A 19118-nucleotide genomic window follows, 5' to 3' on the forward strand; every position below is an offset into this window, starting at 1 on the left:
GCCCTCAATGGATTTGACTGCATGCACACTGCTGGAGGCAAAACATCTGGGCCTTTTTACTAGGGTTAGTGTCTGAGGAAGATACTCTTAGAGCAAACCAATCTCTTCTTGAGTACTGTATTTCTCCTTCCCAAACCCCTCCATCTCTTTTAACCCCTATCTTACTGGAATTAACTTTTAAAAATTCTGCTTACATTGGACAAAAAGTTTAAAAATTAAGGAAAAAGGCAAGGAAAGAAGCCTGACAGACACAGACTCCAAGCTCATAAGTCTTACTATCTTAGGAAAACAGGCCAAAATAATGAAATTATGATTATGTTGAAAATATTTAGGTACCCAAATTTTTCGATCTGCCTCTTCTCTCTAGAGTAACACTTTTGAAATGGAGGCTGGCTGACCATAACTGAAGTCTGGTTAAATTTGATATCTGCATAAAACATATCTCAGCAAGTAGGTTATAATAACTTTTTTAAAAAGACATGGACATTGGCAGATTTCCTGCCTTTCTTGCACTCATTTTTTCCAGTATTTCCCACATTGCGAAATACCTCTTAATGCTATAAAGACAGAGCAGATTGCAAAAGTGGTCCTAGTGGTTCCAATGGGAGTAACGTGGTCAGAATCTGGCATCCAACAAAGTTTCCATTTCTACATAGGTTTCATTTATTTTTCAGTTTAAAAATAAGACCTTATTTTGGCATGTAACTAGAGCTGCTCCTACAACGCAAAAGAAATAACACTGCTGGCAAGCCTCAAAGCTGTTCCGAGACAAAACTGTGTTGGCAGAACTTTTAGAAAACTTCTTGACTAGAGTCAGAATTCAACACCAGCATAAATGGGAGAAACATCACTGAAATCAATTACACGTGCTTACTTATCGCAGGTCTGAATCAGCATTAAGTTTATATAATGCAAATATATTTAGCTGACATGGAATTTAAATTCTGTTGAATCAATTCTGTTTATCTTCTACATATATGTAATAACTTAGCATCGAATTCTATGATCATTCTTCTGTGAACACTGTTTTTCCTCATGCACAAATGCCACCCTGCTATTTACTAAATACCATGACCATGCCACACTCCTATCTTTTAATGTTACAGTTACCCAATTCAGGTGCCCAATGGTTAGGATATGACGAGTTGCAAGTTGCAAGATTTATATTCAGTTATAATCAGTAAATCTTACAGTTGCAAGATTTATATTCCTGCATCAATTACAGGCATGGAAGAAAATAACACAAATCTGACATTTCACAACTTCTGAGGTTTTGATTTTGCAACCTACTTCCTAAAATACCTTTTTTGCACGTCATACACAAGGTTTTTTTAGAGCATGAATAAGTTAACCAATGTGCAGCAGTGCTCCTTCAACACAGATCACAGCCAGATTTGATTCCCAACTTCACTATAGCAGAGACAACCATGAATGTATTCACGTACCTGAACATAGGTGCCCATGCCCTTGGATATCCAGGATATAGCTGGATGACAGATGCAACAAAGAACTTACAAGGAAACCTGCACCACTTTAGCTCAGCTGTTGAAAGCAACTGAGTGGAGTCCTTCTTGCCAGAGAGAGAGAAAGCTATGCGATAGTGATATCAGGCTGCTGAGGTAAGCTTATGGGCTTGAGGAAAGGGTCACAGTAAGGACCTCTTTTTTACCTTCTGCCTGGGAAATGCAGATTGTTCTTATTTACTGTGAAAGCAGGGTGGGCAACAGGAGTATTAAATCAGCTACCGCAAGCAGGCTTCAACAGATACGTGGAAGCACAGTAACCAAAAACCCAGCATTTTCCAACGGGTACTGTTCCTCCCCTTCTTTAGTGGTTGTGTGATCCCAACTTTGGGAAAGCTCGTTATTTTGGCAATGTGATAATTCTTTCCTAAAGAACACAGGTTAGAGAAGAGAAACTGATTTTTAAACTTCCATATCTTATCATATCTCAACAGAATTTAATTGGTTTAGAAAAGAAAAAGGCATTGAAATTGTTTGAGAATTACCATCTTGCCAAATATCAAGATCTGCTGCAAACAAAGGAGGTCTAAGATCGTCTCTCAGAAAAAGCAATACAGAGCTTAAATATGTAAGTATTTCTAAAGCCAAGTTCTAAGCACAAGTTACTTACCCTACCGTTGACTTGACCTTAAATGCAGTTGTTCCAGTATTGAATTGAAAAGCTTCAGTGTTTTGTTTAGCTTTTTTTAAAAAAAAAATGTGCTTTTTTTAACCTGTTGTACTGTTACTGAAGATAAAAATGACAAAGAAACGTAGATTGGATTTATTTACCTTCAGAGTCTTAAGAATTTGTATCCAACGTACCACAATGCACAAACTGCTTCAAATAATTCAGCTAAGCACATTTGCAACACTTGATTGTAAAAGTCAGGCTGCCTACACATAAGGTATCTTTTCAATAAAACATAACACTTATTTTAGATGTTTATTGACTTAATTCAACAAATAGGAAGAAATATAAGAGGTGATGATTATATGTTCAGACCACAAATGAATATGATTAATTTGACCACCAATGTAATTAATACATTGACCAGATAGGTAGACCTAGAGCTTCAAATAAACTTAATATGGATATATAAAATAAACTACTTTAGGACTGAAATTCCACCCAGAGCTCTCACTGAGAACAAATTACACAATTTTTTCAGTGTAGTATGCCTAAGAACTGGTGTCACAAAAATCACCAAATCTTCAGGAATTTAAGGCCAATTTGCTACTGAGTATAGAAAGACATGATAATCATATTTTTATTTCCACAGTGGAAATAATGTACTACAGGTGTTTCAGAAAGACTTTGATTTTTTAAAAAAAAAGCAGTCTCTTTCTTTCCATATGTTACTAAGTCTAACAGAGGCACATTTTTATTTAGGCTAAATCATGCCTTACGGGACACACTTATGAGGAAGAAAGGAGGACATGCAACTGGCACTTGAGACATATTGCCAGTGCAAAGCTGCCAAAAGCACACAGCAGGGAGCATGTTTTGGCTATCATGAGCAGAATAAGCATGCTTAACCACTGCCAGCTGGCATTTGTTTCCAAATACAGAATGCTCACTAGGCAGTTTGGAGACTGGACATACTCCTAACCTTAAACTATGCTCCTATAAAAACACGCTGCTGAGATACCTCATTAACCATGCCTGTCTCCTAGCTTACTGCCAAACAAGAAAGACTGAATGATACAGAAAAATCATACATTTCTCCCTATGCACAAAAAAGCACTTAAAGTATATCCTAACATACTCTAGCGCTTACAGCAAGAGACAGGGAGATTTTAAGAGTGTTGGAAGAAGCTTCTGCCAACATCTCAAGAAGCAGAAACACTGTCACTACTCCATTATACATGGATAGAAAAAGTCAAATCCACACAAAGTACCAAGCAAGCACAGCAATGAACAGCAAGAGCGTCTGGCACTGTGATTATAAACTATACTATCATGTTTAATACAACCTCTAGCAATCCTCACAACGGAGACGCTCCCTGCTTTATGTGCTGGGGCAGATTTGTGGGTAGAAGATTAATGTCCCCCTCCATCTGCTAATGACTATATAGGTCCCCTGGGCTTTGCACCAAGGGTACTTTGCCCTTAGGATGAAACAAGAAACAGGAATTTGTGTTCATTTCTACATGCGCCTACTATTTCCAGCAACACTCCCAATTGTTAAATGTGTATTGTTTCAACTTTATCTACCAAAAACATATTTTATCACGGTAGTTCAACTGTGATTCCAATTAGATTTTCAAAGAGATCAGTTAAAAGGAGAACAAAGCAACAGGGGGCCACTTTTCACTTTTAAAGTGCTTACCTGACACAGCCTGCATTGGTATTTTCCCTGTAAGTGCTCTATTCATTAACTTTTCACTACATTTTCAAAGTGACTCTACTCTTTTGGATTTCCCTTTCTCTATTGCTGATAGCCTGCTGTCATGGACCAATCAACTCTGAAGGAAGAAATGTACCAGAGACTGCCGTGCAAAGGAGAGGGCACTAATTAAAGTGTTCGTTTCCTTCAGGGGATGCTGTGAGTGGATTTTAACTTACCCCTGTAACTGTACCTTTGCTCCTAAGAACTGGAGGCAAGTCAGAGGGAGCTTGACACCAGGGTAGTCTTCATGGACCTAAGCCAGCTTGACATCCTGGAAGAATAAGGGGAAAGAGCTGTTACAAAGTGAAGTTTTGAAGGAATAAGGCAAAATACTCATCAGAATGATGATACTCAGGGCAAAATCAGGGAAGATCTTAATGCTGTCTCCAATATACACAAATGAGAAACCAAAAACAGAGCATTGCTTCACTAAAGTCTCTCAATGCGGGTATCTCAGGTTCATGACATGCTTCCTTTCTTCCTCTTCCCACTGAAGACCCCTATCAATTGCAACACTGACCCTCTCCTTAGTTCCAGCTCAAGTAAGAAGTAGGCGTCCATGCCAAAATTCCCTGTGAGCACCCAAGGGAATTCCAGGGCTGGTCAACTGTGTTTGCACCAACACTGAGCACACGCAATTAACTTCCCCCAGTTTACTCAACTTAACTTTGGAAAAAGAAAAAACAAACAAAAAAATCTGAAATATACCTTTGCAGCTCAACCATCCACACAAGAAAATTCTATCCTCTTTTGAAAAAACGGAAATGTAATTTCAATAACGTGACCTCTACCAATCCTTTTGATCCAACTAAACACTGTTTCTGTCAACCCACTCCTGCCCAACAAGAAAAGCAGGACAAGAGAGAAAAAAGTCAAGAGAGAAGAGAAAAAAGAAAAAAAAAAAAAAGGAAAAATGGAATTGCTCTGTACCGCCCTTTTTCATCTTCTGCAGAGAACTGCCTAGACTCAGACAGACTCTATCAGAGTGCTGAAACTGCAGCTACAAAAGACAATTCGTATTTCTCTCTCACATCAGCAGCACTACAAAACAATGAGCGTTGAACTAACAAAGTGCTCTGCAACCCTTAGTACTCACAATATTACTTTGAAAACACTTCTCTACTGGCTTCCCAAATCAGGAAATACTCTAAATCAAAGATATACACTTAACATTGTTAAAACTGGTTGTAAAATCCAACCAAAAAACCCAGGCTGATTTTGTATAAAACAGCAGATCTATCAGCAAAGCTATTTCTGTATCGCAATCTTGTTAGAACCAGCGGAGCTGCTCCCATATTTCTGATCTGAATCTAGTGATATTTGGCCTTCTTCTTATGCTTCCTCAACAACAAATCATGCATTTCAGCTTTCATTTAAGAATTAAAGAAATCCTCTTTCCCTTTTATATGTGTACAATGCTGGAAAACACATCCTGAGTATGATTTAAATACACAGAACAGCTAAAAGGGATTCAAAATTGCTAATAACTCCTGATTACTAAGTCACTCTCAGGTCCTTTTGGAAGACTGACGTAGAGTTGAAAAGCTTGAATCTCAATTTTTTTATATATATATATAAAAGAATATTAAAGACAAAAGCAGGACTCAAGGAAGGTAAAGGCCAGAGCAAAAAGCTGTGGCTTCCCTTCCCTGTTAGGAGTACAAGATAGCGTATCTCCTGCCCAACACCCTTTTGAGCAACAGCCTTCTCTCCTTAACGTGCCTCCTCGATTCCCACCCTGTGGTCTGTACAGGTAGGCAGCCCCTGCAGAGAAAAGCCACTGAAGTCTATGCATCCTACAGAGCACCGACAGCAATCATTCAAGCTTTTATACAAGCCCATTGTACCTCTGCAGAAAGGCCACACTCAATCTGGCCCACTGAGAAAATACAGCAGCCTAGATTGATAGTATCTACTTGCACTGCTGCAGGTTATATATATATATATATGTATATATATATATATATATATATATATATATACACACACACACACACACTGTCTCCGTCAGTCTTTCTGAAAAGCTGAACAAGAATCTTAACTTTTCAGCCTGAATCACAGCTAGCATATTTAACTCAAGTACTAGTAAAGGGCATTTAATATCATTTGCAAAAAAAACCCCCCAAAACATGATTGTTTTTTGGGGGAGCAGGGGGGCTGCTGTGGATACATGCCTCCCTCCTTCTCCCACAAGTAAACATGTATACACACAGATATACAGGATAACAAATAAACTTGTTCTCCACTACAGAATATTCGAATTTGAACATACAGGCATCAATATATAAAGTTCATGTTATTTCAGTGAGATACTGATTGAATGAATTAATGCTGGAGGAATTACAAGTCACATAACAGATTCTTTAGTCAACACTAACTCAAGAAAAACTGAAGTCTTAAGGCCAAATCTATGGGGATTACTGGTGATGTCATTATGACCTCACACAGATGCCCAAGACAAAAAGTGCTGGTATTTTCTCTGCCTTAGCACAAAGTTAGTTCTGAAAAATACAAAACAACTCTGAGAAAAGCAGCACATCTTATATGCAAGCTGTATATTACAAAACACAAATGGTCAGACATGATGCCACAACTAACAACGGTGAGCCACTCCATCAACAAAGAGTACTGTCATCACACCAGGCCCAAAGGACATGTCAATCTTAGAAAGCTTAATTAGCCACTCTATCAAGAAAAAAAAAGAAAAAAAAAAAGCAGCACTTCTTTTTATTACACCAAACCATAACAGCCATTTCAAGTTTGGTATGTGTTACATACCTTCCCAGACTTGTGAAGAACTCACCTACACTAATCACAGCCAAGTCCAGCAAAGACTACCACTTGAAATGCCTCACATTTATTTGTCAGAGCTATTCTCAACACATGGCAGCAAGACTGAGACTAGCCACAGCAGCAGCGCAGTGCAGAAGCACTTTGCCCCACAGATGGTTTAAAGGTGTTCCTTTTGCATGTGCTCTTTACAAAATCTTGTTTATTCTAAATTATGTTGGCCATGAGTGCCACACAAAGGGCTCCTCTGAACCTGCAAACAAATAACTCTTCCCTTCTAAGAATATAATTAAAAAGAATATTTAGCATAACTCTTATGATACTTATTTTATCTGTGGGAAATCTTCTTACAGAATCAGAACAATTTAGGCTGGAAAGGACCTCTAGAGGCCATGTCTTCCAATTCCCAGTCAAAGCAATGCCGATTTCAAAATTAGATCAAGTTGTTCAGAGTCTTGTCCAGTCAGGTTTTTAAATCTCCAAGGGCAAATCCTGCAACCTCCACAGACCCCTGGTCAGAGCTTAACCATTTACATTGCTAATTTTTTCCTTATGCCCAGCCAGAATCTCCCCATTTCAATGTGTAATGACTGCACCTCATCCTTTCTCTGTACACCCCAGAGAAGAGCATCTCTCTCTGCTCCATAGCAGCCCATCAGGATATGGAAGACAGCAATTCACCTTCATCTTCTATTGTCCAGGCTGGGCAAACCCAGATCCCTCAGCATCTCCTTGTATGCCACGTGCTCCAGCCCCCAACCACCTGAGCAGCCCTCCTCTAGGCTCTCTCCAGTTTGTCCGTACCTTTCTTGCACTGGAGGCCGAAGACTGGACACAGCATTATTCCAGTAACAGCCTCGTCAAGAGCAATAGTCACCCCCCTCAACTAGGTGGCCACACTCTTGCTAATACAGCTCAGCAGGCCATTAGTCTCCATCGCCGCAAGAGCACACCGCTGACTCTGATTCAATGTTGCTTTTTAATCACTATATACCTTTATTCCTACAATACCCATACCCTAAGAATAAGGGGTTAGAAGAAAGCAAGTGATGTGGGTGGACACCAAATACCCCTTGGGCAATACTATAATATAAATAAGAAGCTAATGTTGTAGCTAATATTCTTTGTGAAAAACTTACAAAGAAGTGGGGCATGATCTTACAGCCACGGAGGTCAACCCAAATTTTGCATGAGAAAGGATGGCAATACCGCATATCTTAAGAAGCGGTAACCTTGCAAATCAGTACAGTAAACCTGAGAAGTACTCTGTTTCTTTTTCCGATTAATTTTTAAAGGGAAATATTTTAGCTGAAAACATCTACTGATGGCTGAAACAAGGTGGCTGCTCAGAGCTAGAACTCTTTAAACTATTTATGAAAATGCAACAAAATCTTTCACATATTTCACCTAGATCATACAGCACTGCTTTATAGGTCCCCTGACACACAGAGCAGCATCGGCTACCTTACTTTCTGATCTCAAAGCAAGTTCTTCTGAGGACGACCTGAGAGCAGCCGCACAAAGGAATCCGACAGGAGAACGCACTGCTTCATGAGTGGCATCTCAGATCACCTACACACAGATCACTCTGGAATGGCATTTTTTACACTGACCAAACAAAGAAATATCTACACGTAAAGAAAATTGAATGTGGTTTAGAATGTAGCTATACAACTTCCTGCAGTTGACCCCAGAAAAAATAAAAGACATATGATCTGTAACTTCCTTTGACTTTTCTTTGAACTCTAGATGGAAAGCTTTAAAGAGCAGGATTTTCTTATTACTTATTTCTAAGATTTTTACTAAATTAAATTTCCAAATAGTATCTAATGCTAAAATATTTGCATGTACCAATACCATGGGCTAAAACACTCTCTCTTAAGGAGAAACAATTTCTAATCATTATTTTGAGATAGGATGTACCACGTTACTTTGATGAAATGAGCAGGGCATGCCACTCACTTGACAGCGTTAATTCCAAAGCATTTCCAGAGAATCTATACATAGGTCAAAACAGATACAAGAGGAAGGAGATGTGAGAAAAGGAGGATGTGTTACCTGTCCTGAGAGCAATCTTCCTTGCCTGGCAGTGCAAAGCATGCCCTCACAGGGGATGAATCAGGTTTCATTCAGAGACCCAAGGCAGGCAGCTTTCTATACAACTTCATAGGATGCTCCCCATATGCAAGAATGGGTTTAATAAAGATTCAATTTATCATTTATTTAAAGCTTGTCTTCTATTACTTTGCTACATATTGCTGCCGCAGGGAGCAGCTTTTTCATATTTTCCCAGATAAGAACTAAAACCTCCAGAATCATGACTGCCAAATACTCCAACAACAATCAGCAGCCCTGGACCTTAAGATTGCAAGTTCAAAACCTGGCCCCTTAGCAGCTGCAGAAGTTCCACTCAAGAACATGAAATATGTTTTAACATAGAGAAATAGACATGGAAATATTTATACACACACGCGTGTATTCATTTCTGTACACTCCATAGGAAACGTAAGCAGAATTCTGCATATTACAGGCATATCCAAAGTAAATAAGCCTTCAGCAATTTAATAACAGTAACAGACATAGGTGTCTGTAATAGTCTTCATCCATGAGAGAAATGCCATGGCAAACGCACCAGAGCTGTTGCATGGTGGTAGTGTCAATGGCACCTCTCCAGTGAGCCTGCTGCAACTCTGGAAATGCACGTGCTCCCAGCCCCACGCTGCTGTCTAGCAACTCCCTGTGCCAGCCTACTAAATGGGAGTCAAGCTGTGGCATTGCACAAGAAGTAAGAGAGGTAAACGAGAGACTCTCCCAAGAGAGGCCCCTCTGCCTGTACCCGGCACGAACGCGCACATCAGCACAGGATTCCGCTCGGGTCTGAAGTTTTACACGTGACCTGGAAAGGTTTTGCCATCACTTGTCTAATAAGAAGGACAAAACCCACTCGATGTGCAAAGCTTTTAAACACCTCCCAGACTGGCACTTTTACTTCTCCAGGTTTGGGTTTGTTTTTTTTTTCCCCTTCATCCTATCCTCTCCATTCAGCTTACATAGAGACCACCTCCAGAGTGCCATGCTAATTAGCAACAGCTTGCACTCTATATTAAAACCAAAAACAGCCAAAAAAACCTAGTGGAAAGGGAAACTGAATGAGCTTATATGCATTTCATCATTTCATTAATATTGGCATATTTTAATTATATCCAAATAATTTTAATTCTGATCTGATCAGCAGGCCAGCTACAATTGCTGAAAAATAAAGTCATAAATTAGACGTGTGATACGGTAGGGTCTATTGCCCTACAGACTCGCTGTAGAATGCTACACAAATATATATGGCTGTAATCAAAGCTGACAATAAGAAGCTCACTATGTCAGGATATAAGAAAGAGGTGAACAGTAGAGAAAAGTTAGGCTGGTGTGGAAAATAAATCCAAAACCTCCAAAGTATTACTTCAACAAAACTAAATAAATATTTAATAAAATGAAGTTTTGCTTTCACTAACATGAGTAGCTTCTAAAAAAAAAAAAGTATTCCTTATAGGTAAATGTCTATTCTACAAATTCTCTACGCTTTCCTGTATTTCATAACCATTTGGCTTTTTCCCACTGGGCCTAATTCTGTTTTTTTTATGTCTGTACTTCCTACATGTTCAGCATTTTCCAATCTATCTACCTTGAATATGAACAAAACTATAGATTACAGAGAACAAAAAGTTAAATGACTCTTCAACTCTTAAAGACTTCCCGGTATTGTAGCAAATGGAATACAGCACATTGCTTTGATGGAGGGAAATACAATTTAACTGACATTTCATCAGTATCTTGGGACTCAAAGATCATCTCCTGTAATTCTGAATATTTAGTTAGAACACAACCTACAAAGAAGCAAAATTTGACATAATTTTTTCCCAATGTCTTGCATAAACTTTAACAATAGTTTGCACTTACAATATGCATCATAATAGACTCCATTATTATAATTAAGATCAACTGATATTAGGGTATTTCAGTAACTATTGTCTCCTCCTAATATATAAAGAAGGAGAGAGTAAATGATATTGCAAGACAACAGATTTAATGCAGATAACTTAAGAGTTCAATGCTACAAGATACTACTGAAACAACAGGTTATTTAACAGGCAAGAACATATTAACGCTTCATGTGTAACGTAACTGTCAGCTAAGAAGGTTTAGAAGAAACTTCCACCACGACAAAAAGCACACCGTAACTGCTCACAACAGTTGGATAACACTGGCCGGACCCTGTATTGCATCCCACTGAGAAGTGGCAGCTTTCTAAATCGTTGCTGATAACACATACTAGGAGAATCATGCCCTGAGGTGCAAAGTAGTGGAAAATTAGATATTTTTCTTGAAAATACTGGTGTTTCACAGAAGAAATACAAGTATTAGCACAGATCTGGTTGAACCTGCCTGCAACTCTGATTTTACACATGTGTAAAGCCAGTCAACAGGGACTTTGTTTACACTACGTACCTCTCCTACCATATCCATCCACCATTCACAAAGTGTGAAAATGGATGATCACTTTCAGGCACATCTGGCTCAAACTCCTACTGTACACACCTGTGGGCACCTCATAACCAGGAATTTGCTAGAATAACTCATTCCATTCTACAGAAACATGGATATGTGAGACCATTGAGCCTTTTACACTTTGTCCATGCTAGAGACCCATTACCCCTGAAACAACCTGAGTATCCTTGCATCAATAAAACACTTTTACTAGATACAGACAAAACTACTTCAGCAGAAAACCAAAAAGACATAATGGTGAAGCAGCCCGTGGTGGCGTCACTCCTTCTACATGGAGAGAACCTGATTTTCAAGTGTATCAGAGATGCTTTATCATACTGCAATTGGGGTGAATTAGCCTGAAAATGCAAGTGAACTGCAAGACCCCCCAGCTCTGCAAGAAGGTGCAGAAGAGAACCAGACAAGATACAAGGTACCCCAAAGCATGACCATCTGATTCGGAGCCAGCTTTTGCACTCTTCACAAGCATGCTTAGTCACAGAATAATGACAACCGGGATTGAGGCAGATCCTATACTGGTAACCACTCTCATTTACTAACACTAGAACACTACTATACAAGGACAAATCCTGCAACCTTTCATCTAGCAAAATGTATTTTGCTGGAAGCTTACCCACATAAAAAGCTGAGGATCAACCTTCTCTGATGATTAAATCAGATGCAGACAGATGCTGACATATCAAGCTCTTACCCAGGGCTTGGTTCGTAAAGGAAAGATTTAATTAATATTTTAAATCAAAACCAGCTTTCTTAGTTAAAAACAAAACAAAACACAACACTCACACCAACTCTTGATGCTCTTAAAATAAGAGCAATGTTTTTTTCAGTTTTTCTTCCAACTCTTCCCAAATGACATAACCAGAACTGCAAACAAGTGATGTCCACATAGCAACTTCTACCACAATGACACAATTGGTCTAAATTTACATTAACACCACTTTACCTTAATTCTGCTTCTCCCACATGCACAGGCTATTGCACTAGGTATTCAATTCCTTCAGTTAACTGTAGTATCATATATAATTAACCTATGCTTGCCAAACTTCCTCATGAGAACTCTTTCAAAGGTAGGAGCCAAAGAACAGTCTCAGCGAATTCCCTCTCTTTGGGCTGTTGCTGTACTGTCCTTGTGGGCATTCTTTGGACCCAGCACAGTCCTCGGACAATAGTATTTTGTGTTGCTCCATTAAATACTTTCTTTTCAGAATCCATGCTATTATTTCCTGTCTCTCTTCAAAGTTTGAAGTAAGACTGCTTTATGGATTAAATATACTGCCAATGATTTAGCCCTCCGTATTTCATGTTACACACAGCTTGCTAAAATGCTATTAAGCACGTCTCAGCCAAAGGCATAGTCTCAACTCTACAAAAACCAGCAAAATTCTGCCACAGAATCAAATGAGCAAACTGTCACTCTAAATACAAACAAAAATGTACCACTAGAAAACATCAAAATTGCATAAACGGCATTCATATTACCTCCTTGTACCAGAGCCTGACAGACACACACACTGCTGAGTCTTCACACTGTGTTAAACATATACCATTTACTCGCAGACAGCAGAAGGGATCCTGGAGACCCTCACACAGCCAGCCTCACTCACCCAGAAGTAATCCCTGCTCCAGCCACAGAGCTCACTGCCACCAAGTCCGAACAACATCCTTCGGCAAGGCAAGAAGGTGCGGTAGTTGTGAAACTGAATTTCACTTCCAAAAGGAGCAGAAGAGCTGCCCCAGCACGCCTTCCCGGCCACTTACCGAGCTATTTAAGTAGATAACTATTCAACACGCTCAAAGATGAAGTAAGTAGCCGGCCAGAAGAAATCTAATGTACATTGTGGCTCTCTGCACAGGAATTTCATTCAGCAAAGCGCACCATCGCTGGGATTCTGCTTCCATACTCTGAATCACTTTTTACAGCAAGCGCTGCCAAGACCCACTAGCTGTTTTTAAGCAAATCTGTGAAGTCAAGTATTCTTTTCCGCCAAAATAACTACTCATTTATGCAAACAACGGCAAACAGGACAGCAAACGGCAGCTCCGCAGCAGCAGAGGGGGGCATTTTGCCCCGGCTCGAGGCTGTCAGGGTCCCGGGCACAGTTTAGCGCTCCTTATGCGCGACTTCAAATTATCAAATCACTCCCTGACGACGCCTCGGGAGCGCTTTTGTCTGCAAAGGAGGAGGAATAAAGCGCCCGGGCACTAACGCAAAATCACAGCCGCTAACGGGGTAACGACGAAAATAATTACCGCGCCGCCGGCCCGAGTCCCGCGGAGCCGCAGGAGGACGCGCCCCGCCGCGGCGCCCGGGCAGCCCGCGCTGACAGCGCGGCCGCGCCGCTCCGCGCCCGCCCGAGTCCGCCCGCCCGCCCGGAGCGGGGCCGGGGCCGGGGCAGCGCGGCCCCCGCACGGGCACAGACACGCGCGGAAGGGGCCGCGGGGGGAGGCGCCGCGGCAGCCGGGGCTGCGAGGGGACGGCCGGCAGGGCAGGGCAGCGCTCCCCGCCTCGCCTCGCCTCGCCTCGCCCCCGCCGGACGCGGCGCGGGAGGAGGAGAGCCCTCCCTCCCCAGAGCCACCGCCGGCCCCGCTTTACCTCCGCAGCCTCCCGCTCCCGCCGCCGCCCCGCCAGTGCAGCCGGCAGCGGCGGCGGCAGCCCCGGACCCCCCGCCCCGCCCCGCCCCCTGGCGGGGCCGCCGGGGGCGCGCGCGCCCCCTTGCCGCGCGCGGATGGGGAGGGGGGGGCGCGGGGCCCTTCCCGCTCGCGCGGGGTGGGGGGAGCGGGGAGAAAGGCCCCCTCCGCCATTTTGCCCCCTCCGAAGGCCGGCGGGGGTTCTGCGGCGTGGGCAGGTGTGGGGCGGGGAGGGGGGCACGGCGACCCCCTGGGCTCGCCCCCCGGACGCTGTCAGCCGCCTCCCAAATCAAGTAGGAGCGCGGTCCCGCCGGGTGAGAGGAGCCGCCGTTCCCGTACCCCATTCTGCCCGGCGCCCGGGGGCAGGGGCACGGGACGGGCTTCGCCCCCGCCCGCCGCCCCCTCACCGTGCAAAGCGGAGCCGCTGCCACAGTAGTGCTCTTTATGTTCACTGCTCCGCCCGCTGCCTCTGGATAAAGTTTTCCTCTCAGCAAGCTCCCGGGCCGGCCTTGCAAGCACCCGCTCGGAGCACCTTCGGGGCCGGTGTGCCTCCTCTTGCCTTGATGCCGGCGCTGGAGTGACTCTCAGATGCCTTCTGCAGGCGGCTGGGCCCAGCGGGCGGCTCCGGGAGCGCGCAGTGCGAGATGTTAGATTTCCTGCTAGGGAAGACATCCCGAAAGAGGGAGAAAAGGTGCGATGATGCTCCGGTCGGGATGGTCAGTCGCCTGCAAGCTTTCCATCCCGGCAGCTCGGCGGCCGGTGGGGCCTTCAGCCTCCTCTCGGCTGCTGTTCATTTCGGCTTGGTGACTGCAAAGTCTTTCAGAGAGAAACACGGGCAAAAATACACTCTATTCAGATTTTTGACAGCTGTAACGAGCTCAAGGAAGAATTATGTAAACATTATTAAGTGTAATAAACACATGTCAGCATTAGGCAGTCTTGTGTAGAAATGTTGGTAAAAGCCATGGCGAACGTTTTATTCATAATGTCTTTTTAACTTTATGTAGCTGGTGTAATATGCCCTGTGCTTTGCTGTTGCCTCGACGGAAAATCGTTACCCAGTAATAGATGAGCCAGTTCAGATGGAGAGCCACTGGGATACTGCACACTTTCATTCATTGATGCTACGTATTAGAGGAAGTAGCAGGAGGCCTGCCAACTTTCCCAATTTAATTATTAAGCTGTCAGTTCCTGACTCCTTGTTTCAACTTCCTGAGGCAACATCTGGCTGTAATAACAAAAATAAATAAATAAAATAAAATTTGATCATTTGATCATTCAGCAGCATTCTATTTGCAATGTCCTTTTTACTGCAACTTTTATGAAAAACTCAATACAGGGGATCTGGGCCTGGCATCTCTCTGAAATATGCAAAAGTAAAGACGAGAATAGTTTCAGCTGTGATCCTCAAGGCAAAGCTGTGCAGAAGGCTATATCACATTTGAGCCTTTTTTTCAACAAGTCCGGTGGTGTGTGTTTTAATCTTCCTAATCCTTCTTTTATTCAGAAGAACATCAGCGTTTTTTTTCACTGCATGAAGCTGAATGATATGACTTTGGGAGATAAAACAATAAAATCTTTTCCTAGCCAAGATTTTTTTCATTTTCATCAAACACTGCTTCAAAAGGGTAATGGTGGTTTCAGGAAAAAATAAGGCCATAAAGGATAGCAGATTTAAATGCTACCAAATGTGAGCAAAACACTGAAGAGAAGTTTTAAAATATCTATGACGGCATCTTCACGTGTTCTCTGGGTCTGTTTCATATGATGTGACAGCTTCAGCTCACAAGTCGTTATTGCAGTGGCTTTTGGAGCTGCATGCCTCTTTTTTTGCATATCCTCACTCAAATACACGCACACGCTTACAAAAATATGTATCTATATATGCACACATGCACACAGAGAGACAAATACAGAGTGACTCAGCTCTGCGTTCTACTTGCTTAATCAGTTTTCAAAGCTCCAGCACTGTTCTCTTTTCTTACTTAAAATGCCTAAAGCCACCTTTCCCACATTGCTTGTTTCACTACCGGGGTGCGGAGCCTTTGACAAAGCTAGGCCATCTACGTTGCCTCAGCCAGGCTCCTCCTCCTTGGGTCACATTCTCCTAAATGCCAATCTGAAGGTCAGGAGGTTGGCCCTTCCATTAATGATACAGCAGCTTGGACTTCAGCGCTGACCCTGCACACTAGTCCCAGGGAATCCTAGAAGACCTTTCTTCCTGGTGGTCACTTGGAGCTAAGGAAGAAGATTGAGATCTGGAGGCAGAGGTCCTGCAAGCCCAAACTGCGATGAGATGGTATCAGGAACGCTGTGGGGTGACCACCATCGCCCATGAACGGCACTCTGCGCAGCACAGCACTTTGGTCTCTCCTGTGCTATGGACCGACAGGAGGTGCAGCAACTGTGGTGCTAAGTGTGAGTTGGGCATGTATGGCAGCAGTGCCTAAGTCAGGACCTCCAAGTGTGACTCTTTCCCTTAGTGCTCCCAGAGAAAGCACTCCTTCTGGTTTTCCCGTTCCGTTAATTCCCTCTCCCTTCCATAAGAAGTTAGAGAAGAGACCAGAAGAGTCTGAAATCAGTGTTGCTGTCATTTGGGCTCCTGTCAGGGGTTTGACATTAGGTCCTTTTTTTTTTTCCTCAGAAGTTTCCTTCCTCTCGTAGCTTGGAAGAAATTCTGGAACGTTTTACTAATTTCTTAGCTGCTCTCCACTGGAACTCTTCATAATTCCTGGCTTCCTAAGGCTCACTGGGTACTTTTTCTTTTATATCCTCCAGCTCAAGCGGCAGAAAGGCTAACTATCCTGTTAAGTAGGGCAGACTTTCCTAAATCATCAAAAGAGCTCTGGATAATCCTTTCATACCTGTCTCCCATCTTCAAGTGAAGTGACTAAGTCCTCATAGGAGAGGATTGAATACTTTATATAAATTCTATTCAAGATTCTCCTGTTGTCCCTATAGTTCATGAAAGATCAGTCCGACTCTTCCTTTAGACTGTAAAGAAGAAAGAAAATAGAGCGAGGGGAGAGTGTTGAAAGTGGATTTTCTAGTCAAATTCTATTTATAATTTTTTCTGTCATTAGCCAATTTCCAGGCATATGGTTCAGACTTATTTTTAGAAAAGTCACCTGGGATTAAAAAAAAAAAAAAGTCAAAACATTTCAAAATGCTCTGGACCAAAGCAATCTTTCTGAGACAGCAGCGAAGACTATGCTGAGTCCTGTGACCAGATGCAGCTTTGAAAACTTTTGCATAGTCTCTTGCTATAGGAAGTAGAGTTTGTACCATAGGAAGGAGAATTTGTACTTGTGTACATTAAGGCAATTTCCCTACTTTTTGCTCAGGAGATCCCTTGACGACTTTTGTCCCATATATGAATTCAGCAGTAAAGAGGAAACTATGCAAAAAATGAGCAAATCCTATATGAAAAGAAGGTTGAAGAACAATTTAACACAGAGAGTTTCACAGTCTGCTGGTGAAGGTCAATAACATGATGGATAAGACTACAGCAGATGTATTTATATATTTACAAATGTGAAAGCAGAAATTAGGATCGTCTTAAAAGTAGCAGCTGTTAATTGCCAGCCTCACGTACAGACACATACTTGGAGAGACTGCTAATTAACTGAATGAAAAACTAGAGGAGTTTCAGCTCTGAGTTACTTGCCATGGACCTAAGAGGTCGGGTGAGAGACTCTGATTCCCACGTAGATGCCAAGCTGGATAACATTTTATGGCTATATGGAGGCTATGATGTCTATCTGAAAAAGGATTGCCTATGCAGAAGGAAGCTTTGCCAGGGAAAGTAGGATGTGCTGATCCACTAGGGCCAGCATCAGCAGCTATTAAAACAAACTGACATAAAGAGCCTCCCAGATATCTGTTATTGTATGGTCTGGAGACATCAGCTTGTATAGAACTGCAAAATGCTTGAGACTCGGAATCTAAAATTACTTTCCTTAATAAAAAGTGTCATGTGCTGAAAGGAAGAAAAAACATCCTGCAGGACTTGAAACATCAGCCAGCAGACAAGAGAAATCCAGAATCCCACTGAGCTTGGGGGGGGATTTCTGCATACTTAGATGAACATTTGTTGCAACAGCCAGCATTCACCTAAGGACGTGATATAAATCCCAAGGTATTAATAATAACAACTCAATCCCTAGCAATATTCATTTTTTTTCCTACAAGATATTGGTAAGAAGGAACATGGAGTTTGTGGACAGAGTTTAGAGCATGAGTTTTGTCTCTGCCATGCTTTCTAGGTAGATATGAGAAATAAAACTGTGGTGCGATCAGACCATCATGCAATAATAACTGATGGTGGCAGCTGAGATTACAGGAGCATCTGCAGCTACAAATATTCAGCTGGGACTCCTTTAGGCTTCTGTGCATCAGCTGGTTTTCTGTTATCTCCTTGGGAATTGAACTAAGCTACACATGGGTGCCATGACTTCTGAGTGCTTGATAAAGGAAGTAAAAAATAAAGCTAATGAAAAATCCAACCAGTATAATTGATATTGTAAAACCTCCTCTACTGAGCTCAGTAATGACTTAACAAGGGCATGCATAAAAGACAAAGAAGGAAGGCATTAGGAGAGCTAACCCATTTGTTACCTGAGAGTTTTCTTCAATGATAATGAGAAGATTGGGAGAGATAATTAGGTGCATTGTGTTTAAAGAACTGCTCCAGGAGGTTGTCCCTAGGATGGATTGGCAGGGAGTATCAGGTAGCAAGTGTACTGACAAGACAATATGAAGAACATGGGAGGACCATTTGGTGGGAGTGAAAAAGGTTGTAAAGGTCTTTAAGGACTTAGGGTGTAAAATTGCAGAAAGCAATGTCAATATGCAAGAAATCATATCACCTTGGCATATAATAAGTGATAATGAACTGGAACCTTAATTACAGAAAAAAATTGTACAGGGCAGAAAAATTCTTACAAATGTGGAGGTAAATTAAAAAAGAGATCTGGCTAAAGTACTATGGACTTAGCTAATATGGAAAAACTTGATTTGGATGGAGAAAGAACAAAAATGTAAGTTACAGAAAGACAGATGTCTAAATCAAGCTGCGTTTGTATTTCTGGATTTGTCCCATACATTTATAATAACATGTAATTCCTCCAAGATTTCTGCTAGATCTTCTCTTGAAGGAATTGATGCATCTAGTAGGCACAGATCAGTATTATCTGGGGGTCACAAATTAAACAACAATTAAACAACAGGGAACGTTCTTTTTTAC

General features: G+C 42.0%; 1 protein-coding gene across 5 annotated transcripts in view; it reads right to left on the bottom strand.

Annotated features, from left to right (window-relative positions):
• RARB (retinoic acid receptor beta) overlaps positions 1-13902 on the bottom strand; it is a 333102-nt gene extending 319200 nt beyond the window's left edge. For 2 of the 5 annotated variants that reach the window (XM_072853959.1, XM_072853961.1), the window contains exons 1-2: positions 13839-13902; positions 4072-4166 (exon numbers count right to left, since the gene is read on the bottom strand). The gene's annotated coding sequence lies outside the window, so the exon portion shown is untranslated. Of the gene's footprint in view, positions 1-4071; positions 4167-13495; positions 13633-13838 lie in introns of those variants that run through there. The other 3 variants (XM_072853962.1, XM_072853963.1, XM_072853960.1) reach the window with 3 other exon arrangements.
• Between the last annotated feature and the right edge of the window lie 5216 nt (positions 13903-19118).

This window comes from Ciconia boyciana, chromosome 2 (assembly GCF_034638445.1).
Source record: "Ciconia boyciana chromosome 2, ASM3463844v1, whole genome shotgun sequence".
NCBI classification, from domain to species: Eukaryota; Metazoa; Chordata; class Aves; order Ciconiiformes; family Ciconiidae; genus Ciconia; species Ciconia boyciana.